This window comes from Pinus tabuliformis, chromosome 3_1 (genome assembly GCF_031772625.1).
Source record: "Pinus tabuliformis cultivar Carrire ecotype Pingquan chromosome 3_1, CPIR1, whole genome shotgun sequence".
NCBI lineage: Eukaryota > Viridiplantae > Streptophyta > Pinopsida > Pinales > Pinaceae > Pinus > Pinus tabuliformis.
This window is the reverse complement of record NC_142301.1, coordinates 719831580-719857050: the sequence shown is the minus strand read 5'-3', so window position 1 is coordinate 719857050 and position 25471 is coordinate 719831580. Positions and strand designations below refer to the sequence as shown.

Sequence of the window (25471 nt, the reverse complement as noted above, 5' to 3'; positions counted from 1 at the left end):
TGCCTTACACTATGTTCATCCTCTTTTATTTTTTCATCTACATGCTCATGAAATATAACATCTCTGCTTGCAAAAGTGTGTGAGTATATGGATCATTCATTTTGTATGTTCTTTGTTCTGTACAATAACCAATGAAAATTTCTTTGATAGCTTTGACATCAAATTTTCTCATGTCTTCCTTATGACTATGAGAAAATTCCTTACGTACAAATATTTTCAAATGACTAAATTTAGGTTGAAAAACATAAAATTCTTTAAATGGTGTTTTGTGCTCAAGAAATTTTGTGGGCTTTCTACTCTTAAGAGATATTGTTGGCTTCAACCCAAAAGCTATTAAAAATTCCTTTACCTTTCGACATGATATGAGCACATTCAACTAATGTTATATTCCTCCTCTCAGATACTCCATTTTTCTTATATGTATGTGGTACTATAAATTGTTGTAGAACTCTAAAATCCTTGAAATATTTGATGAAATCTCCTGAAGTGTAGTGACCTACTTTATCTGATCGAAGAATTTTAATGCTTCTTCTTGTTTGTTTTTCAACTATATTCTTGAACTCTTTAAAGTATTCAAGCACATCACTTTTATTTCCTATAATTTATACTCATGTATATCTAGTGCTATCATCAATAAATAGAATAAACTAAGAAGCTCCACCAAGTGACCTTGTTTGCATAGAGCCACATATATCAATATGCACTCATTTAATAATTTCAGGTTTTCTTCTATTAGTATGCACGAGAAATTCTTCCATATGTTGTTTTTCTCGTACACATCCTTAACATTTGATGTGTTGACTTTTAATATTTGGAAGACCTTCTATCATCATTTTCTTTTGTAGTAAAATTAGGTCATTAATATTCAAATGTCCATACCTTTGATGCCAAAGTTCTTCATTTAACATGTTTGTTGATGACAATGCTTGATGACCTTTCTTTGTTACATCCAACTTGTATAATCATCCTACTGTAAATCTTATTGCAACAACCTTGTAGTTTTCGTGCATATCCTTTAGCATATATTGTGATTTAACAAATTTGACTTTTAAGTGTTGATTTGTAATAATAAAAACTATAACTTCTTATTTAATCCTGAAACATATATTACATTATGAATTTTTGTTTCTTGTCCGTTAGGAATAGTAACACTTATATCTCCATGTCATATAATTTCATGTGATTTATTGTCTCCTAAATAGATATGAGCACCATTATTGTCTCTGTGGTATTTATCAAACCAATCTCTTTTACATAACATGTAAATTGAAGCACCAAAATGAATGAACCAAGCGTGGTCATCATCATTTTTTGTTGATAAAGCAACATTGGAGACAAACAATCTAAGGTTCATGAAATCATGGTTCATTTTATCATCTTTGTTAACATAATTTCATGTATGCCTTATTTGTCTAAATTAATCATACTTTCTTTTCAAACAATTCTTAGCAAAATGACCATGTTTTCCACATAAATATCACGCATCATGTCTACTTAAATCGGCATTTTACCTTGGTGATGGGATCACCTTGAAATGATTTTCCCTATGGATTTTTTCCTTCATTTTTCGCCCAATGTTTTCCTTTGAAAGACTGCTTCCCTTTAGCTACCAATGCTACATATGAATTGGGATATCTCTTATTAAGAATTCTTCTCCATTTTTCTTATTGCATAAGTATACCTTCCAACTCATAAAAAGTAGGAGCCTTCTCTCTGGCTACAAGAATAGTCATAAGCATTTGATATGCATACCATTTAATGTGGCAATAACCAAATCTGCACTAGATATTATCTCACAAATGTCACTAAATTTGTCTTTCAACTCCTTAATTCTAGTAATAAAATTACATGTTTTCATTTTCTTCCATTTTAATCGAAAGAAGCTTACTTTTTAGATATAATATTCAGTTTGTGGTTTTCATCACATACAAACCTTTGAGAGTGTCGCATGTCTCCTTTGATGTTATGCAATCTCGATTGTGTAGGATAATGTAATCCTTAATCGACATGGCAATAGCACCTTTTTTTTGTTTTCTCATCACTCCCAATCTTGAATTACAGGGATTGTAGCTCCAGAGTGCTTTCACTTATCTTCAAATATTGTAGTCTTCCATTAAAATCTACAATTCAATGTTCTAATTTACATAATTTTCTCATTTAATAAATAATACTCCACTTCTACATTTTCCATAAAAGTTAAACTTATTTTCTAAGACAAATATAAACTTACAAAATAACACAAATATAATTTTACTAGATTTGACATCTCATTTATAATATAATCTTATTTTACTACACTTCACAACTCATTTATCATCTCATTTGTCATTTGACAACATGGCTATATTAGCAGATTCGACACAATGCCAAAAACGATGGCTGCTAACTCAAACTCAGATCACAAGATGAACAAGACACATAGCACCATATAAACACAAACTTTATTCACAACAGTAATTTGAAACCTTGCTTAGTATCGCTTCTGGTTGATGCCCTGCTACAGCTACTTCCTTCTTCTATTGGAAAAAGCCATATGTCCCTAATCCTATGTCCACTGGCCTCCTTAGGTTTCATAGAGAAAATTTTGCAGGAAAACGTTTGCTCCAAATCCACCTCTCCCAGGACGTCTGGAATGTACTCTAAACATTCAATGCGAACAAACACTTCCACCAGCGAAAAGAATCAAATCTCTCGTCAGATCACGCTCAGCAATTCCATGGCTTTGACATGATAATTGAAGCGACGGCTTATTAACAACTATTTTTCCCAATGTAATGAGGTCATCCCCACGCAGTTTCCATCCACACGCACTTCATTTAACACGAGCTATAGGCGTATGCCGCCAACTCACACCTATTGTTCCTTCAATTGCTGAGTTAACAATGGGCGCAGATTTCCGCTGAGTTTATTTGGATTCAAATTTCTGCTGTTGACAGCCATTACAAACACATACCCTCACGGCTTCCGCTTCCACAAGCTCAATGCTGCTTCGCTCTGTACACACATTCCACGGCTCTGAAATGATACAGAGATCGCACTATCAGAAAACGATTTTATACTTCTTTAACCTAAGAATATTCTATACTTATAACCACAGGAAAGATATGATCATCCACTTAAATTACAACTTACAGTTACTGAAAACATCCAGTTTCCAAAGAATTCTTTGCAACATTAAATCCTATGGTTATTTCTAATAATTTAAACATAGAAATAATGATTATAATACTTCATATCTGATCTATAAAATCTTTTTTTTTTATGTTTTTATTTCTTTTAGTTTAATTTCTAAACCAGATAATTAGTTTAAAGAAATAGATTCACATGATTATATTTATTAATATAATTACATTAAAAATATTAATGTGGTTGATATAGTCTAAGGTTTCATAAATATAACAAAATAAATTTGTAGAACACTAAAAATGGTTTACTAACACACACATTTACTTATTAATAATGTATATATAAAAAAAATTACACATCTTATTGTAAAATGGACTATTTTAGTCACTAAAATTTGATTATATATTAATTTACCCATCTATTTACAATATGAACTTTTAGAATTCTAATAATCACAAATCCCTAGGAAATTGGTGGGCAGGGAGACACCCAGCAAAAATCTAATTTAACTTGAGAAAAAAAAATTACACATCTTATTTTATTAAGTAAAATTTGCTTATATTAAATTCCCAGTGTAAGTAGAATATGAACATATTAGAATTGAAATAATCTCAAATACCTAAAAAATTAGTGAGCAGGGAACAACTTACACTAATATGATTTTTAAAATCTATTAAAAGTCAATACAAACTAACAAATGTGACACTATAAAAATAAAAAAAAATAACTACATTCAAAATATTCATAGATTTAAAAAAACTTTTAATAGCGTTCAGTAGCTTATTCTCGATTCTCCCAATCATTTCCTTACCTATTCTAGAATCCAAATCACATCGGTTTGTTTTTGGATGGGAGTCTTTTACTCATCATCATGTCTTTAACGAAAGTGTTCAAATTCAGGAAAGAAGACCCTCCCGGGAGGACAGCCTTTGTTGCGCAGTCCTTGAGTCTGAGAACGCTGTCTCTCATCTTTTGCTTCCGCTGTTTTCATCATTCTCCTCACAACATCCTCAATCTCGTGTTTCATGACAACCTTTTGGTGATCCATATCTACATCTTCAAAATCCAGGCCGATCTTCCACACAGCCTTTGCGAATCTGCAGTTGAGAAACTGATCGCCAAAATATGGGAATCCCACCACAGGAACTCCCATGCCCATACTCTCCAACATAGAGTTCCATCCACAGTGTGTAAGGAATAATCCCACCGAAGCATGGGCAAGGACTTTCACCTGCGGAGCCCACCTCACAAACATTGCCCGTTCCTTTGTTCGTTCTTCAAAACCCTCAGGTAAAATCGCAGCCTGGCCTTCTGCGATATCCAACCTGAGAACCCACAAAAAAGGTTGCCCGCTGCCCTCTAGCCCTAGCGCCAGCTGCTCCAGCTGTTGTTCTGATTTTACAGCGATGCTCCCAAATGAAACATATATAACTGATCCCGGCTGTTGCATATCCAGCCATATCAGGCAGCTGTCCTCCTCCTCCTCGCACAAACTGCTGCACGAATCCCTTCCCTCCAAAAAATTGGGAAGGAAAAGAGGTCCCACGGCAAGAGCAGGACAGCCATTCAAAGAGAGAGCTGTCACTGCATCCTTCCCTTCGAGCTCCTCGAAAGTATTCACCAATACGTAGTCGCCTTTACTTTGCTTCTGCGATTCATACAGAAGCGCATTGAAAGTAATATCCCGACGATCCTGAGCGCGATAGAAGGATAGCAGGTCGGTTGGCTTCAATGGTGGGATGTTTCCAGGAAGGCAAGTGACGAGCCTTCTCGGATTTTTTGCTTCGGTTACTGAAAAGTTACAAACAAAAGTTTAGTTGGAATACACATTTGCAGAACAAATGAAAACAATGGACTGATATAATTCTGGATATATAGGAAGAATCTAAAAAATTCTATATGAATGCGCCTTTAACTTTCATTTTCAATGTCTAACAAACTCTAATACTTCGTTGCATCTAGAGTAATCGAGAGCTTTTACTGTGTAGGTATTATGAGATATATCCGACTCTAACTTCAAAGAATTCCACCTATGGTAATCAAGAATATTTACCGGTTAAACCTAATATTAATTAATAATATAATAAATAATCTTTGCATTTCTCTTTCATTCCTCTTAAAATTTAATAAACTCAAAGGTAAAATTTCTTAATCATAGAAGATACTAATGTTTAATTCGTGTGCCCTAACACAGCAAATTTCGAACTAAGGTTTAATTTGTTCAGTGCGTACGTTCCATAGACATTGTGAGTTTCTAAGGCTTCTTGTTTAGCAGCCTCTCTCAAGCATCAGGTCATGGAGACTATTGCTTAAAAAAGTTTTCATAGTCTCGTTGCATTAAGAAATGAGGAATAAAGTAACGTAAGTGTAAGTTTTGGTTTTTATTTCTGTTTTTTTGAAAATGTAAAATTGTATAATTTATATACAGTTTGAGTAAGTTTAATGATTAAAGGCGTGTATTTTTGCTAAAACAAAACTGTTAAAAAAACGAGTAAATTAGATAATAATTAATAAAATTATATTTTTAAAAATAATTTATATATATTAATTATATTTTTATTTTTATAAATTTATATATTAATATTTTTAATAATATAACTATGTAAATTAAAATATTATATATATCTATATATATGTGTAAGTCAACATAGTAAACCAATTATTTATTTGTTTAAAAAAAGATAATTTGTATTTTTAACGGAGAAAACCAGAAACATGTAGATTTTATTTTTATTTTTATAAAATTTATATATTAATATTTTTAATAATATAATTATATAAATTAAAATTATATATATATATATATATAGCAATGAACATAGTAAACCAATTATTTATTTCTATAAAGCAAGCTAATTTGTCCTTTTAACATAGAAAACGAGAAACATGTGGATGCCTTTATTGGAAAGAAAACATGTTTGTCTTTATTGGAAAGAAAACAAAAAACATGAACACATTTTTGGGATTAAGAATGTGGATGTTCTTTCAAAGATATGAAAAGTAAAATGGTTGATCTTTTAATCATCAAGACAAACATAAATCCCAACGCCACCTCTTCATTATCACAAGTAAACAATCAATACGATAACTTATAAAAGTTTTACACAAAGATAAAACCCAACATCCACCTATTGATTATCACATTTAAACCATCCATATGATAACTTAAGAAAGTTTTATGCTAATTTTTGTTTCATTAGAATAAAAATGGAAAAAATATTAAAATAAAATATTCATCTAATATGGAAAGAACACTGGTATTTTTATTTAAAATTTTCCAATTGATATAAAATAATATAATATATACTTAATTTTTTATATGAATATTAAAAATATTATATAAAAGATCAATATTAATAATATTAATGTAGAGTTAAAAAATTATTAAATTAAAATATTTATGTGATATAAAATGACTATTAATTTTTTGGAATTTTCAATAAATATATTATTAAAAATGTTTGGTATAAAATGTTAATAATGTTATTGATAGAAATTTTAAAGGTAAAATTAAATATAAAGTTTATTTAAAGATTAATTAATGATTATATATTTTTGTTAGTGAAGATTTATTCAAAAATGTGTAAACTTTTAAATTATTTTCATAAATATTTTACATTTTTTCAAACAATTTCAAAACATTAAAAAACTATATCAAAATAAAAATTATATTTATATTAAAAATGTTTAAATATTTATATTAATATCAAAATAATAATATATAATAATATATAAAAGATCAGTAATGTAGTGTAGAAATTAAATAAGAGAATCTTTACATTGTCATGTTCTATCTTTTCATGTCGCCGACACTTTGGTTCAAAATATTTCTTGTGTGATTTCTAACTAAAGTTTTTCCTTAATTCATTGTAGATCAAATAAGTCTGAATTTAGAAATTAATAATATTATTAATATACAACTTTAAAAATTAAAATAAAATAAATTGTTTAGATAATCTTCGGCAAAATCACATAATCAATCTTTTGACGATGCGTTTCGAACCAACCAGTGTGGTTCATCGTCAGGACAAGTTGTCCTGACGATGAACCACACCACACTGGTTGGTTCGAAACGTGTCGTCAAAAGATTGATTATGTGATTTTGCCGAAGATTATCTAAACAATGTTATGGATCACAGAAGTCTAAATTCCTTAATAAAATAAATTAATAATATTATTAATATACAACTTTAAAAATTAAAATAAAATATAAAATTTATTTAGAAATTAATTAGTAATTATATATTTTGTTAGCGAAAATTTATTGAAGAATATATAAAATTCTAATTATATCTCTTAATGAATTTCGAAACATTAAAAAATAATATTAAAATAAAAATATTTTTATATCTATTTAATTTGAGGATGAATCTATCTCTGGGGCAAAAGGAAGTTCGCATAGCATTGAGAGAATCTATATACATACAGATAGCAAATAGAGAAACATACCATTTACTGGAATATGTCCCTCGGAAAGAAGTAAGTTGACGTAGCATTGAGAAACGGAGCAAGCAGCACATATAGGCCAGAAGATAACCCTCGGCACTTTCATATTGCTTGCGACCTGTTCCGTGCAAGACATGAAGGCGTCTGTGACGATGAATGTGATTGGTGGATATGATGGTGATTTCTCTTCAGCGCCTCTAAGGATGTCCTCCAACGCGGGGCATAACTTTTGCAGTGCAACAAATAATTCGCCCAAGTTGGAAGTGCGGCCATTGTCAGGCGGTAAGCCATCAGGAATAGACAGAAATTGAAGTCGCCGTCCTCGCTGCTCCAACTCAGGGTGGTCTCTGGAAACAAGAGAATTAGCATCTTTTGAAGCTTCCATCATGCGTTTGTGTATCCACTCAGTATTGACGAAAGTAACGAACACTCCCCTAATAACGAGAAGCTGGGCCAAATTCATGAAAACATTTATATGACCTTGTGCAGGAAATGGCACAATTACTGCGTGCAGATCATGCTTCCCCTTTTGGTCGAACGTATCCATGTCAATATTGGCAGACATTATCAGTTTGTCTTCCCTTAATCCACTAGCAGAGTTTACGACTGTGGATTTGAACTGTTACTCATGCACCTTCTATAGTGGATTATACAATTAGAGCAATACGCTCACTTCTTGTATGGGCAATGGAGAAAGCATTGTAAAGAAAATTGCAAACCAGGTTTTAAATGATTGATTGGTAAGGTTTCGTTATCGTCATCTACTTCAACTTGTTTTTTGTCATCCACTGAATGGTTGGTGGCGAGGAGGTGTGATTCTTGTCGACCTCTGGAGTCATTGTCAGTTTATCAGGTAAGCCAAGAAAGTTCTCCTTAACGCTGCCAAGAAAGTTCTCCTTTACTGATAAAGATGTAGAGAAAATTGCCAAAAAAAAAAGGCATGGCGGCCCTTAATGCTGCCAAGAAAGTTCTCCTTTACTGATAAGGTTGTAGAGAAAATTGCCAAAAATAGGTATGGTTGTAGAGCGCCCTTATCTCGATTGCAGATTCACTTAACATTCTTACGTGGTTATTTGGACCCACTTTTGCGCGTCCGTTTATAGAAACAGATGTTGATCTTCATTAATGCAATTATTTATCTCTGAAAATTTTTGCAACCAGAAGCTTGAGCTACATCTGACATCCGTCGTTGTCTCAACGTCGTTCTGCCGACAGCACGAGGAATGGAATTAAATTCAACGTACACAGCTACAGCACTGGGCAGATGCCAGCATGTGCAATGGAATAAATGCACAGCAAAATGGTTAACGCATTGAAATTACTTTAAAAAAATATATTTATCACACACGATTAAGTTGTTCGCTCATTCACGGTACTCAGAGGTAGAATCAATTAATTTGTTTTTAATTATTAAAATTTAAATAACCATTAATATCGAATATTGATTTATGGAAAAGTGGTAATTAAAAATAAAATTATAAATATTAGTATTATTTACTAATGGGTGGTTATTAAGATTTAGTTGTTATTAATATTATATTTATTTTAGAAATTTTATTTAGATAGTTTTATACTTTTAAAATTTATTAAATATTATCAATTTAAAAAAATAATATTATTTTTTATAAAATTTGTATTTTTTTTTTCATTTTTCTCTAAATTAGTGTTGCAAAAAATTTTGTATTTAAGAAAATGTGTAATTTTTTTCTTTTTAAAATAAAAATAAAATATTTTCTAAATAAAAAACAGTAGCAACTATAGTTAAAAACAAAAATAAAGATATTTATTTGGTTTATTGTTGAAGGCTTCTTATTTCAATTTAAGGAGGATGACGATTTGTTGATTTTTTTAATAGAGGGCCTAGATTGATTCTCAAGGGAATATGCTCAGCATAAGTTTAGACTTAATGTTTATAACTGGTTATAGTGTATTAAAAAGTTCCTTAGGTTGCATTCACTTTTTAAAAATTTAAAAGATTATATTTTTGCCACGTGGCTCCCCGCCCACCAATTTTTTAGGGATTTGAGATTATTCCAATTCTAATAAGTTATTCCATAATAAGTTTCTCATTATTATTTATAACAATCATTTATATAGCAAATTTTATTTAGCAAAATAGTCCATTACTTTTAATAAATTTAAAAAATTATATTAAGTGGTTCCCAACCCACCAATTTCCTAGGGATTTGAAATTATTCCAATTCTTATCATTTCCACCATGTAAGTTCCTCATTATTATTTATAACATTCATTTATAATTCCTTTTTTTCTTAAGTTAAAGTTGACCCATAACCTTTTTATACATGCTTAATCAAGTAAATCTGTGCATTAGTTTTTTTAGTTATATTTATGAAGCGCTCTTTTGGTTATATTTATGAAGCATTCTACTATATCAACAATATCACTCTCAGTGTGTGTCAATATTATAACTCAGAAAGTGTGGTAAGAATATTTCACCATAAATAAAATATTTGGATGTTCCTATGAATAACATAATTTTTTGTCAACTTAAAAAAAATGATAGAAATAATTAAAAGTGAAAAAAAAATAAAACAAAAAGGAAAATGAACTATTTTCTAAATAAAAAAATAAGGTCAACTATAATTATAAACAAAAATGAATTAAATTACATTACAACTTACAAGATGTAAAAGTATTTTAGACTCACACACAACTACAAGTAAAATATTAAGATGTTAATATGAAATAACAAAATTTTATATCAATGTAAAACATATATATATATATATAGAGAGAGAGAGAGAATATATTTCCAGTTTTAAGTGTAGAAGGTGTATAATTTTTATACTTATTAAAAATGTTTCAATACAAGATTTAGATAAACTATTTAAATATCTATACTATTATATATATGGAAGAAAATAATTATATATATTGAAAGTGAAAAAAAATAATTTCTTAACAAGAATTCCTAATAAAAAAATTAAAAGGGAGGTGTGCAATTCTTTCAATGCTTAATATAAAACTAATATGTGGCGTGTAAAAAATATTAATGATAAAATAATAAAATTGATTATAAATAAAATATTTCAATCATTTTGGTTCTACTATAAAATAAATGTGAATATGGGAAAACCTCTTTAGATTTGAACATTTCAGAGGTGTGCAATTATTTCGATTCTTACTATAAAATTAATATGTGGCATTTAAAAAATATTAATAATAAATAAATAAATAGTTAGATTATAAATAAAATATTTCAATCAATTTGGCTCTACTATAAAATAAATGTGAATATGGGAAACCCCTTTTAGATTTGAATATTTGACTACCCTAAAAAAACACATGTCCTTAACCATTAGCTACAGTTTAATTATTTCAAAAAATGTAATATACCTTAGATATGTTATTAAATTTATGATTGTAATGTAATAAATAAGTATTATGTAACAAAAGACATATGACAGATATTAGATAATATAATCATTAATATGTAATATTTGTTAGTTATAGAACAATTGTTACATCATATTTATTCACTGCATTATGATAATATTTCTTATAATATACCTTAGGTATACTAGATAAACCTTCTTTAAATTTAAGAAGATTACTTAAATTTGATGAGATTTTTTGAAATCACAATGAATTAGTCCTTTTGTATATTTTTTAATTAAAAAGTGTTTATTATAAGAGATATTCCTTCTATCATTAAATTTGAATGGGTTCCTAGATTTTAAAAAGTTTATCCACATAAAATCTGAGGAACCTTAAATTTGATTTGACCATTGGCTTGCCATCTGACACTATATGTCTAGAAATTCAAGGCATCACCTAATAGACTAGGTCTTTCTTAAAAGATTATGATTTTCTCTAGATTGTAGCTAATTAATTATGCATCTAAAATAAGAAAAACAAATTGCAAGAGTCATCCTTCCCATTGGATAATAGATGATCTTTTGTGAAATTCCTCGGGTGTAGCCTAAGCAACATATATGTATCCTCCTAAAATAACAACAATAGCAAAAAGTAGAAACAAAGACATGAAGATTATCCATAACAACAAAGTTATTGATACAATGAAATAATCAACTCCACATCCAATGTCTACACAAAAAGGAAATAATATTGTAGTGAACATGTACTAGAAAGCAACATCAAGAGAAAGCACCAATAATAAAAAATGCTAAGGGCCAAAAAGTAGGAAGCCTAGCTAAAAAATGGAATAGGAGAAGAGTTAGTAGGTGATTTTTCCCAAGAAAAAAAGAGAGTCTGAGATGAATTATTGGAAGTGGATCGAGCCCAATGAGGTATAACATCTGATTTTGGACACACTTTCAACTTCCTTATTGTGCTCATGATAGATTTGAGAGAAGGAAATCTGAATGAATGATTGAGATATACTTTTGATCTGTTGTTGCCAGGAGAGAAGATTCAATTTCTGAAGTATACATCGGTTGTTGGCCTAATTGATAATAAATTTACAGTCCCCAAACATGGAAATTCTTGTCAATCTAATCCAGGAAGCATAATAGAAAGTGCCCCATATGGCCAAAAGCTCAACCCTATTATTTGAACCCTGTCCACCAAACCAAAGGAATATGAAGAGGTGATGAGGTTCCAAATAAATGATCATTCTACAACCACATGACCCAAAGGAACTGGCTCCATCAAAGAAGCCAACTAGAAAGGAAGACCAAATATCAAAGGAGGGGCGAGATGGGTGAGGAGAAGGAAAGGGCTTAGGAGAAAATTCTTTAAAGAGGGCCACGATCGAAGAATTAGTTCTGTAGACAGGGGACTGGGAGGAATCAAAGATCAGTGCATTAGGTGCTCTCCAGACTCCCCATAGGAGAAAAAATGGAAGGGTCCCGAGAGATTTATGCACAACAAACCAATGATAGAGGCAGTTAGGGATGTGATCCCAGATTGGGACAACTAGGGATTCCAAGAGATTGAGGAATTAAAATATATAGTTGTAAAACATAAATAACCTACTGACTTAAATCAAATTGTTTTGTGTTCCCTTTAACATACAGAAAATTGTCCAAAGTTGAAAATACATCCCACTAGAGTGTGTTAAAGGGAAAAGGAACCATATATTGTTTTGTCGTTTTTTAATAGTTAATCCTATTCCAATTTTATTATAGTTGGTTGTATTTGTATAAAAGGGAAAACCTTATCTCGATTTAGGGTTCTCTTAACTTGCATACATTGATTCTCGGGCCCACCATTTCTGTCACTCTTTGAATAGACAAACTTTGCAGTTATTAAGAGAATTGTTGATTGTCAGAAAACTTTTACAACATAACTTTTTCTATACCCGATAGATTGTGACATTTAATATTTCTCCTTTGTCCTGGCTCCATTTAATGTGGAGTTCAAGACATGGAATTTGGACTATCTGTGGGTCCTATGCTAACACATAAATCGAGGATGGAGTAAGTTAGGTTTGAGAAAGTTATTTCTGGATCTCAGTGCATATGATATTTTCCAGTTAGAAAAATTACGATATATATATATATATATATATATATATATATATATATATATATATATATATAATCTTAACTATATGAAGAAAAGTCATCTAAATTAAAAAAATAATTTATATATATATATATATATATATATATATATATATATACACACACACAAAGTGGATTAAAGAAGTTATAAGTTGGGAAGTATGAAAATATTGACTTCCAATATGTGATTAAGATGTTGTAAAATTCATGACAATGACATTAAATACTTTCATTATAACTATTGTCTTATTTTAAAAAATTTAAAAATCATATAAAAATTTATATATATTATGTAATTATTTCTCGTTCATAATTAAATTATATGTTTTTAATTTCTTGAAGGTTTAGGATTTAAAAATTATTTAAGTTTGTTATACTTTAATGATAATTATTATTAAAGTAATAATCTAGAGATAAATTAAAAGTAATATAAAAATTTTAAAAATAAAAGATTAATTATACAGTGCTTCAATTATTATATATAAAAATAGGAATAAAAATTTATGGTATTATTATAATAATATTAAGAGGAGTGAAATGATAATTTGGATGTATAGTGAAGATGAGTATGATGATTAATGCCCACTAAGGCTTATATAGTCTATGAGACCTTAAGAAGGTAATAGATTAAATAGGGTTCTTTGACATCTTTTTTATATGGCCAAAAAGAACTGGGAGAAGGTTTCCAAATCACCATATCTTTTATGACTTAAAATGTTAATAAGGTTGCTAAAGGACAATAGCTCTAGTGGTAGCTAGCAGGTTTAATTCCCCCTCCACATGAGTTCTAGTATTTGAAGACATGTTAGACTGTGTTGAAAATTTTGATCAAGTTGAATTCCTAACTAGTAATTCCTGTAAGCTTGAATGGGATTAAACATGAGTATAAGGTGGAAAATCTAAGAGAAAGTGCTTTAATGTGATTATAAGATGGACAATCTAGGAGAAGATGAATTTTACTATAAGATAGACAATCTAAGAGAAAGTTTTTTAATGTGAGTATAAGATTCAACCCTCCTAGGCTTGGTGGCAAACTCTTTCATGTGAATATAAGATGGACAATCTAAGAGAAAATGTTTTTTTATCTTCAACCTTCCTATTATTGGTGACAAAATCTTTCATCCCAAGGTGTTTTGAGAATTCACCAATGCCTACATAAGTGAAAAAACCTTTCATCCCACGGTGTTTTGAGAATTCACCAATGCTTAATTTCTTTATGAAACTCATTGGAATTGGTTCTAATATTGGAAATGTTCATTTTCAGCTTAACACTTGTCAAGACAGAGAGATAATTTTGGTTTTCCAGATTGGGGTGATCACCTCCTTATAATATTGCACTTTCCTTTTTTCCCTGCAACTCTTTATTTTCCAACAATTTCTCTTTAAATTTGGAAGAAATATTATTTTTGATATTACCTTAATTATGTAAGATGATCTCCTGTTTATTCCCCAATAGTCTAGCCAAGACTGGGCATCCTTATGCCATCCTCACTTCAATCGACGGTGGAGGTTTTGGCTAAAGGTAGAAGCAATTTTTGGAAACCCATTTGCATCCATATTGTATAACTTCTTCTTATATATAAGATACGTAGTGATTAAATAAAATATTGAAACAAAATTAAAAGAGGAAAATAAATTATCTATAAGGTGAACCCATAGCTTTTTATTGATCTCTTGTGATACCTTTTCACTTGGTAATGTTATTTTAATATTTTCTAATGATAATGATTTATATGTTTTCATGATACATTTGGTAAAGTATAATTGGTAATGTTTTTGTGTTTTATTTTTATTTTCATTTAACTAATAATATTTTTAAATGAGATTTATTTTATTTCTATTTTTATTTAATTGGTAATGTCTTTATATGATATTTATTAAGATATAATTTAGTGTAATTGTTTTAACAACATTTAAAGTTAGAGAATTGCATATTCCACAATTCAGAAGAATGATTGAAATGAATTCAAATATTCTATAACAAGTTCCAAAAAGTAAGACATGCAACAAGTTAATATGTAAGAAGTTATTGTTTTCATATGAAATTTTTGGGAAACACTTTTACATTAATGTTTATTGTGATTTATATTTTTGTATAAATATTAATTTTACTGTTGTGGACTGAGTTATGATGGGGATAATTTGGTTAATATTGATAAATATGTACAACCATTCTATGCAGGAGCATTAGCTTGGGAAAATACCTTGTATTTTTATTAAACCTAGGGGTCTCATGTTTTTGAGAAATTATTAATTTTATGTAAATATTTATGAGATTTTGAGAGGATTTGTGATGTTTTCAAATAATTGGACAGCAAGAGAGAAATTAGCCTTGAAATATTTCAGAATTAATTATAAGCCTAAGTTAGATTTAGTTTCAAGAGTTTTAGGGATGAGAATCTATCCTTTAGGGATGTTGAGAGATTTAGGGGTTTGTTGAGGAAGTGAAGGGATTGAGCATTTAATTAAATGAATTTTTTAAATTGTATAAATAGGAGGACTTTTTGAGGGAAAATACATTAGTGAGCGTGAGGGATTGAGTGTGAGAAGTGAGCAAGGCTGTAAGGCTTCAGTTTGTAAAAGGGCCATGGATTTGCATATCTTGCCATGAATGTATTTGTTATATGTGCTTGGTTTATGTAAAAATGAGTAGTTGAATTCAATGGATATGGATGTGTTTGTGCTTAATGAACTCCGAGATATGGCTCTGCAACTCGCGTAATAAACTGAATGTGTTGAATAATTTGATTGCTTTAGGCGGCGAATGTTTAGATGTTAATTCTTGGATTAAATGGTGGACATCGGGTTTGACCAGCGCGCAATGGTATATTTGTTAACTAGCCCGAATCTGTTATGATGCTGTGGTCTTCTTTGAAGAAGGAAACCGTCCACACTGGAATTGCGTTCTTATCTATGTTTGTTTAAGTTGTCCATTATGTGCCTTGTGTGCATCGATTTACAATTTATGTGATCTTTATGTGCTCGATTTACAAAGCATGCGGTGACATCTAAGTTTCCAGTTGCGTAAGTGGGCTGCGTGGTAGCCTTAGATGTGAGTTATGTCTGCTTAACGGTGCATATCAAAGGTGGGAAGCTGTTAATTGAATCGACTGAGGAAAATCTGAACGGCCACTTGTCAAAGAATACATCTAATTATACCGGTCCATTGAAGAACCTTGAGCAATCACGCGTTGTATTTGTATTGGCCAAACTGTATAGAGGCGCAGCGAATATATAGTCATCGGATATTATATTTGAGCCTGTGCTTATGGTAAGATCTAACTCATACTTATCACAGTTGAAAGAGGCCGTGGGTATTTATAAGTTAAACATATATCTTTATTAGGAACGCCTGCAAGCGTTTTGTGCAGTGGTGGTTATTCGGTCATGCAATGGATTAAATCACTGATCTCTCCGAATTATTCTGTGGAGCGATATTCTCAAAAGCGTTTTGCATCAATTTATTATTATTGAGTCTACCTAATTGCCCTTGCGCCATTTAATTGCTGTTCTTCACCGCGATTTTCTCATCTTCCTCGATGAATCTCTAAGGCTATCCTCATTATTGCCGGTGGATATCTATGTATTGAATATGTATGTAAAGGTTTCTGTTAATTATATAATCGTGCGCGCGGAGAAGGTGTCCGCTGGCTAAGCAGTTCTTAGCTACTCAAACCAATAGTTACATACCTGTGCGCGTGGAGAGCCTTTCCGAAGCCATGTTGAACAATAAAACTGTATATTTGCAGAATATAGTGTTTAATACCCAAAACTGTATATTTGCAGAATACAAATACTATGACTCATCTACGCTATGGATGGACTGACCAGGTGAAGTCATGCATCGATTGATTTCCTGGTACGTTTTTTTACAATCACGTATTCCTGAGCTGGACTAAAATTCCACATTAGTGTTTTATTAAAGTAAAAACAGCTGACCATCATAATCATTCATCCCTGTAGTTGATTCGGTTCTTCACAGGAAAAAATATCTTGGAAGTTGGTGTGACCTTTTTGTTCCCGTCAGTTATTTGGGCTTATCTCGGATATTATTCTACTTTTTCTATCAATCAACAGTATAGGAAACGAATGCCAGTGAGGAACCGGCTGTAGCCTATACGCAGTATGGCCAAAACAACAGACAAAGCAGTAATATTTAAGATCTAGCTGTCAATTCTGGTGGATCCGGTTGGGAGGCCATGAAATAAGGCAGATTATATAGGTCCGTCGCATCTTTGTTTTAGAATAAAATCCAGCATACAGCCAGCACCGAGAGCAGAGAGGTGCGTAAGTAATTGTGCGCAAGTTCATTTTTTTATATGTTTGTTCTACGAGTTTCTGAAAAAGTACTGTGTGAGTATGGTTTGATAGCACCGTGCGGTTAGAACAAGCATGGGTTTTTATAAGCCATGAAGATTATACCATATCATGAAATAAGCTTCCAGAATTTAAGTATACACTCTGGCGGGTATTGAGGTGAAGGTTTTTATATGCATGGGTGTACTGAGGATCCTGGTAGTCGTGGCCTGGGAGAGGCCTGGGTCATCAATTTTTGGTATCAGAGCTGGAATAGCTCTGTTTGGAGGATGAAGTTTTTTTTTTATTAATTGCATGTGATAAGATCAGATTTTGAGACTGGTGAATGTTGCAGCATAGAGATGCCGTGGAGATGGGAGATGAAGCGAGATCAACAAGGATCTTGAAGGTGAAATGATTTTTTTCCTGATTTGAAATTTGTGATGAGAGTTTCTGGTTGCAGAGAAGATGGCATTGAACCTGGCATTCAGCTAAAGGCTAGATAAGGAGGACAATTGCAGTGTCCTGAAGAAGAACCTGAGTTGAAGAGACAGCCTAGAGAGTGAGCAGAGGAGAGTGCTCAAAGAGGTTCCAGAGGCAGTGAACCAAGTACTTACCAAAAGACTGAGTGAGGAGGGCTTGGTGAGGTAAGTGACAACAGAAGAGATTGCTGTCGTAGAGGCTAGTGCAAATCATGGCAAGTGAGAAGATGATCATGGAGGATCAAAGAAGAGGTTCAGAGGAATGCCACAGAGGTGAGATGACTGATGAGGTAAGAGAAAGAGAGATTGCAGTAATGAAAGTGCAATTGCAGGTACTAGAGGAATGGCTGCAAGAGCAGGAAAGCCAGAATAGAGGATGGATCTTTCCACTGAAGGGAAAGAAAGTGAAGTGGCATAAGCTACAACAGAAAAGAAATCGGCAGATAAACATGCAGTTAACGGAAGAGCTGAGAAAGCTCAAGCAGATAATGGATGTACAATTGAGACGCGAAGAACTCAGAGCAGCTGAGTTGGAAGAGGAGGAGATTATTGATGATTTTTTGAACTATTGGGTAGATCCAGATCAACTGGATAATGTGAACTCTGGTGTTTTTATAGCTGACAGTTGTGATGTGATTACAGTTTTTGTTGAGGAGGAAGTTCATGTGAATGAAGAGGGTGAGCAGCTGGAGGAGCTGGTATATGAACCGACGATTAAAGCCGTTGAGACTTGTAGTTTTCAAACTGACAAGTTGTGTATGAATGCAAGGACTGTAAGTGATAGTGAAATGCTTCAGCAATGTCACAGGGAAATTGCATTGCTAGAATATTTGTTGAAAAATTCGGAGTATGATGTGGGAGAAAGACTGGTTGACAGTCTTGAGAATTCTTCAGAGGATTCTTTGGGCAAAGAGAATCAGCATAGTGATGTGCTGATAGTGGAGGAGACTTCAGAACAGCATACTGAAGTGCTGGCAGAGGAGGACAAGGCACTGATGCCTTCTGATTTTTATTCTAACAAGTGTTTTGTGAATGCAGGTACTGTTGAAGAACATTTGACTCAATTGAGAAGTCAAATGAGGGAAGAAGAAGTTTTTTGTTCTAGAAAACAAGAGGGTATGGATGACTGGGTGGCTGTGAAGACTGAACAAGTCAGAACAGAAACAAGCAAAGAAGTAAGAAGTCAGCAAGTGACAGTACAAACTGAGCAAGCCGTCTTAGCTCAGCAGATAGCAAAAAATCAACAGCCGGGAGATTTATTGGACCGAGAAATTGAAAGTATCAGAAGACTGATGACAAAAGAATCCCGGAAGAGACCAGCAGTAGCAAGGAAGAGAAGCAGAAGAAGCAGCAGCAAAATGAAAATAGAGACAGATTGTGAAAGTGCAGCAAGTGGAGCAAGACAGCATAAAGTGTGGGATCTAGGCGGACAAAGATTTAAAACACATGATCTGGAGATCATGGTCATTTTCAACTTTGGGAGTCTAATGCAGGAGCATTAGCTTGGGAAAATACCTTGTATTTTTATTAAACCTAGGGGTCTCATGTTTTTGAGAAATTATTAATTTTATGTAAATATTTATGAGATTTTGAGAGGATTTGTGATGTTTTCAAATAATTGGACAGCAAGAGAGAAATTAGCCTTGAAATATTTCAGAATTAATTATAAGCCTAAGTTAGATTTAGTTTCAAGAGTTTTAGGGATGAGAATCTATCCTTTAGAGATGTTGAGAGATTTAGGGGTTTGTTGAGGAAGTGAAGGGATTGAGCATTTAATTAAATGAATTTTTTAAATTGTATAAATAGGAGGACTTTTTGAGGGAAAATACATTAGTGAGCGTGAGGGATTGAGTGTGAGAAGTGAGCAAGGCTGTAAGCCTTCAGTTTGTAAAAGGGCCATGGATTTGCATATCTGGCCATGAATGTATTTGTTATATGTGCTTGGTTTATGTAAAAATGAGTAGTTGAATTCAATGGATATGGATGTGTTTGTGATTAATGAACTCTGAGATATGGCTCTGCAACTCGCGTAATAAACTGAATGTGTTGAATAATTTGATTGCTTTAGGCGGCGAATGTTTAGATGTTAATTCTTGGATTAAATGGTGGACATCGGGTTTGTCCAGCGCGCAATGGTATATTTGTTAACTAGCCCGAATCTGTTATGATGCTGTGGTCTTCTTTGAAGAACGAAACCGTCCACACTGGAATTGCGTTCTTATCTCTGTTTGTTTAAGTTGTCCATTATGTGCCTTGTGTGCATCGATTTACAATTTATGTGATCTTTATGTGCTCGATTTACAAAGCATGCGGTGACATCTAAGTTTCCAGTTGCGTAAGTGGGCTGCGTGGTAGCCTTAGATGTGAGTTATGTCTGCTTAACGGTGCATATCAAAGGTGGGAAGCTGTTAATTGAATCGACTGAGGAAAAGCTGAACGGCCACTTGTCAAAGAATACATCTAATTATACCGGTCCGTTGAAGAAGCTTGAGCAATCGCGCGTTGTATTTGCATTGGCCAAACTGTATAGAGGCGCAGCGAATATATAGTCATCGGATATTATATTTGAGCCTGTGCTTATGGTAAGATCTAACTCATACTTATCACAGTTGAAAGAGGCCATGGGTATTTATAAGTTAAACATATATCTTTATTAGGAACGCCTGCAAGCGTTTTGTGCAGTGGTGGTTATTCGGTCATGCAATGGATTAAATCACTGATCTCTCCGAATTATTCTGTGGAGCGATATTCTCAAAAGCGTTTTGCATCAATTTATTATTATTGAGTCTACCTAATTGCACTTGCGCCGTTTAATTGCTGTTCTTCACCGCGATTTTCTCATCTTCCTCGATGAATCTCTAAGGCTATCCTCGTTATTGCCGGTGGATATCTATGTATTGAATATGTATGTAAAGGTTTCTGTTAATTATATAATCGTGCGCGCGGAGAAGGTGTCCGCTGGCTAAGCAGTTCTTAGCTACTCAAACCAATAGTTACATACCTGTGCGCGTGGAGAGCCTTTCCGAAGCCATGTTGAACAATAAAACTGTATATTTGCAGAATATAGTGTTTAATGCCCAAAACTGTATATTTGCAGAATACAAATACTATGACTCATCTACGCTATGGATGGACTGACCAGGTGAAGTCATGCATCGATTGATTTCCTGGTACGTTTTTTTACAATCACGTATTCCTGAGCTGGACTAAAATTCCACATTAGTGTTTTATTAAAGTAAAAACAGCTGACCATCATAATCATTCATCCTTGTAGTTTATTCGGTTCTTCACAGGAAAAAATATCTTGGAAGTTGGTGTGACCTTTTTGTTCCCGTCAGTTATTTGGGCTTATCTGGGATATTATTCTACTTTTTCTATCAATCAACAGTATAGGAAACGAACGCCAGTGAGGAACCGGCTGTAGCCTATACGCAGTATGGCCAAAACAACAGACAAAGCAGTAATATTTAAGATCTAGCTGTCAATTCTGATGGATCCGGTTGGGAGGCCATGAAATAAGGCAGATTATATAGGTCCGTCGCATCTTTGTTTTAGAATAAAATCCAGCATACAGCCAGCGCCGAGAGCAGAGAAGTGCGTAAGTAATTGTGCGCAAGTTCATTTTTTTATATGTTTGTTCTACGAGTTTCTGAAAAAGTACTGTGTGAGTATGGTTTGATAGCACCGTGCGGTTAGAACAAGCATGGGTTTTTATAAGCCATGAAGATTATATCATATCATGAAATAAGCTTCCAGAATTTAAGTATACACTCTGGCGGGTATTGAGGTGAAGGTTTTTATATGCATGGGTGTACTGAGGATCCTGGTAGTGGTAGTCGTGGCCTGGGAGAGGCCCGGGTCATCACATTCAAAAAATAAAAATAAATTTAAATTATATGACTTCATGAATATGAGTAACTTTATGTGAATATAAAGGTTTATTGTTACATTTTAGACACAATGAGGTTTATATAGTTAATTAAGGGAGGATAAAGGAAATTGGAACCTTTTTAGTGCTATAGGGGCAATGAAATATAGATACGACCAATAAATAGTTGTAATGTGTGGGAAATAAATTTTGGTAATTATTTTAGTATTCTTTGTCTTTTATACTTGTCCTCATAATAGAATCTTCTGATACGATTAATGAGAGTAACAACTTGGCATTCATGGCCAATATTAACAACTATATTCGAACAATTATTTCCTTATATTAAAATATTATTTATTTAGTCATATCTAACTGTTATATTATAACGACTAAAATTTTTCTCTCCATCTATTTAACTTGATGCGAATATCATGTTCTTCATATTATTCTAGCAATGAACCACACTGGATGGTTCGAAACGCATCAACAAAACTCTGATGATGTGGTTTTTACAGAAAGTTTTCTAACTTTTCATGATCATGGCAGAGTTTGAAAATGCAATTCCAGTTGATATGAATGATGGGTTCAAATATAAAATGGATTCAAGATGATTATTCAGCGTAACTACTAATTAATGGTCATTGGATTTTTTTTCTTTGAGGATATTGCATTTTGAAGATGGGAAGAATGGAGATAAAAGCCTAACCATGGACATTAAGAAAAGAACATCAAAAATGAAGTAACATATAATCACATAAAATGTTAAACTGATCGACGTAACATGTGGTAGTAAAGAAGACACTATTCATTTAGGAAAGATGTGGAGATGACCAGTAAATTATCGTGGATATTCCATTTGAACAATCCATCATAATAGATCTGATAAATATTAAATTTTTCACTATGAATATTAATTATTTTAGAACTTAGATTCTTTATTTATTGTTTGTATGCTTAAATATAAATTAGTTGAAATGCAAACAATATAAATTGAAAATAAATACACACACTAATCAAAGTAAGCACAATTTTTCCCTTGGAAAACCCTTATGGGAGAAACCTAGCTAGAATATGAGGTTGCTTTGATCTCTATTCTCTAGCATGGAAAAAGTGTAGATATAAAGAAAGAGGTACTCTCTATAGATTTACCTACGACCTATGGCTTATAAAGTTGCTACAAAATCTTAAGCCCTTATTTTTCCCTCTAATCTCCCACTCCCAATTTCTTTGCTTAAATATGGAAGAGAATGTAATAATATGAAATGTAACCCCTACTCCTCCCAGCGTCCTAGTATTTAACATAACACAATAGCTAACTATATGAAAAGTTTGACTCCCTCAACCATCAACTAGAGTTATGATTTTGGACATTCTCGAGTCTTTTTTAAATTACACACATGGCTAGCCACATATGCATGAGTAGCGGGGATTAATGTGACATCGACTTGTAGCATGGTGGTTAGTATGGTAGATAAACTTGCGAGATGCATAAATTTTGCATACAAAGTTCGAGTACGAGACGATCTCGCACAAAGAACAATTTTTTTACCCCAGAAAAAAACGTTTAATGCCTCAAAATGGCTTTGGAAGAATTCATACCCAAATTAGGACTCGTTCATAAAAAAGACTGTACAAGTTGATTCATTTAATTCTTCCACTATGAAAACATTGAGATAGATGAAGAACACTGTAATAATTCAATCTTAAATGTGATAAATTATAAATGATAAATAGTATCACAATTTCGTAAATTACATATGAATGAAGTCAAAATGGAAGAAACTCACCCCTCAAACAATACAAACCTATGAGAAGATAGAAAAATAAGTATAAAGAAATGGGGGTTTTAAGAAATGAATGATGATAACCTATTGCATTGCTCATAACCATGACCAATCTATAATGATGAGATAAACATAAAAGAGTAATATATAGATACATAAAGTTAAATATGTGGAATTTTCTCAAACAAGTGTAAGAAATCAACTAGAACATGATGGAGGCTTTTTTAATTAGGGATAGTCATGATGAAATAACTTAGCAGTCTATTGTTATATTGTAAATAAGCATGTGGCAAGTGGTTGTGGAATCACATATGGCTGGAAATGATTTCATATGTGGTAAAATAAAGAAACTATGTAGACTAATAAGAAAACACCTAGCATGAAGTGTATGAACGAATTTTGTGAGAACTTCTATAATGAAAACTTTGAGAAGGATTATGCATAACTGAAAAAACTAGTGAGAATCAACTAAGGGCACTTGTGGAAGAATGATTACCCCAAAAGTGGAAATGCCGCTATCATGAGGAACGCATGCCCACAAGAATGTGTGCTTCTTCTTAGGAATTCACATGTTTTCTTAGTTGTTTAGGCTCCGTAATGCCCAAGTTACCAACTAGGACCACAGCGAGGCTACCTGCTTAGCATGGTTCAAAAGCGTGTGTGCATTATTAGGAAATATAATTATGCAATTTGAAAACCTTAGTTTTATGAACTATGAAAACCCTTGGTCCATGGAATTTGAAAACCATAGCAATGTGGAATGTGGAAACTCCAACATAGTGAGTTCAAATTTGAGTGCATAATTAGAAAACGTGAGTAAACACACCAGACTATGCATCACAAATTGGCGACGTATGTAGATGTATATTGAAGTGAAATTTCAAGACCTTAGTTTTGTGAAATTTGAAAACACTGCTTTTGTGGAATTTGAAAACCCTCGTATTGTGGAATTTGAAGGAATTGAATCGTATGGATGTAATTGTTGTTTATACCATTATGACTAATTTATTCCCAACACTCTATTTCTTTATTTCCATTTACACATTTTCTACTCTCTCTCACTCTCTCTCTCTCTCTCCATCTCTCTCTATTTATATGTGATACTTGACTATCTAAGTTTAGTTGTAGGATTAGTTAAAGGTAGATCAAATTCTCATTGTAAGAATTATGATATCATCATTTAGTAACTAATCTTGGAAGAAAAACTCCAAGGTTTACATTAAATGTTGGAAGAAAATGTTAATTCTACTATAAACAATAATTTACTTCACAGTTCTCATTACCAAAGTAACATAGTTGTTTTATTGTTCTTCACTTTAATTTACCTATATTTAAATTAACCAACAAAAAAATCTCTATCATATAGCACTTGTTTATAATGTGATATATTTATTTATTTATTTTTAATTATATACATTTTTTATATCAATTAATTCAAATAACCAAAAAAATAATAGATTAATATTTTATTTTTTATTTATTTTTATTGCAATTTCATTTAGACAACTTAAATATATTAATTATAAGTTTTAAAATAATTTAATGCGTTTGTTTTAAAATAATTTAATGCGATTCGCTTCTTGTTAATTATTTTCTTCCCTTTTCCAATTTCCTTTCCATATTTATATAAAAAAACGTTTCATTCGATTTGTTATATTAATTAGACTAATTTAGTACTTAAATTTTGCCTCATTTTCAAGTTATTCGATTCTTGGTCAGACATCATTACATAATAATAATGAATGCTTTATAAATATCTATATATTATTATTAATTAGTCAAATAGAATTTATTTAAAAACGGTTTGTAAAAATGTAATGATTAAGGAAATATGTTCATTTAAATTATTTAAGAGTTTAAATTAAATTTATATATAGTATATCAATTTTTATATAGAGAACGGTTTTTTTTTAAATTTATGTGGTATTGCTTCAAAATATGTCTATAAAATATTAAAAGATAGTATTGTTTATGTTA

The 25471-nt window shown here is 31.9% G+C and overlaps 1 pseudogene across 1 annotated transcript; it reads right to left on the bottom strand.

The window, feature by feature from the left end:
* Positions 1–2419: 2419 nt before the first annotated feature.
* Positions 2420–8279, bottom strand: LOC149189306 ((R)-mandelonitrile beta-glucosyltransferase-like; annotated as a pseudogene). Its single transcript, XR_016255881.1, has 3 exons — positions 7576–8279; positions 3938–4917; positions 2420–3015 (listed from the first exon to the last, which is right to left on the bottom strand). The product of XR_016255881.1 is annotated as a (R)-mandelonitrile beta-glucosyltransferase-like (transcript).
* Positions 8280–25471: the final 17192 nt, after the last annotated feature.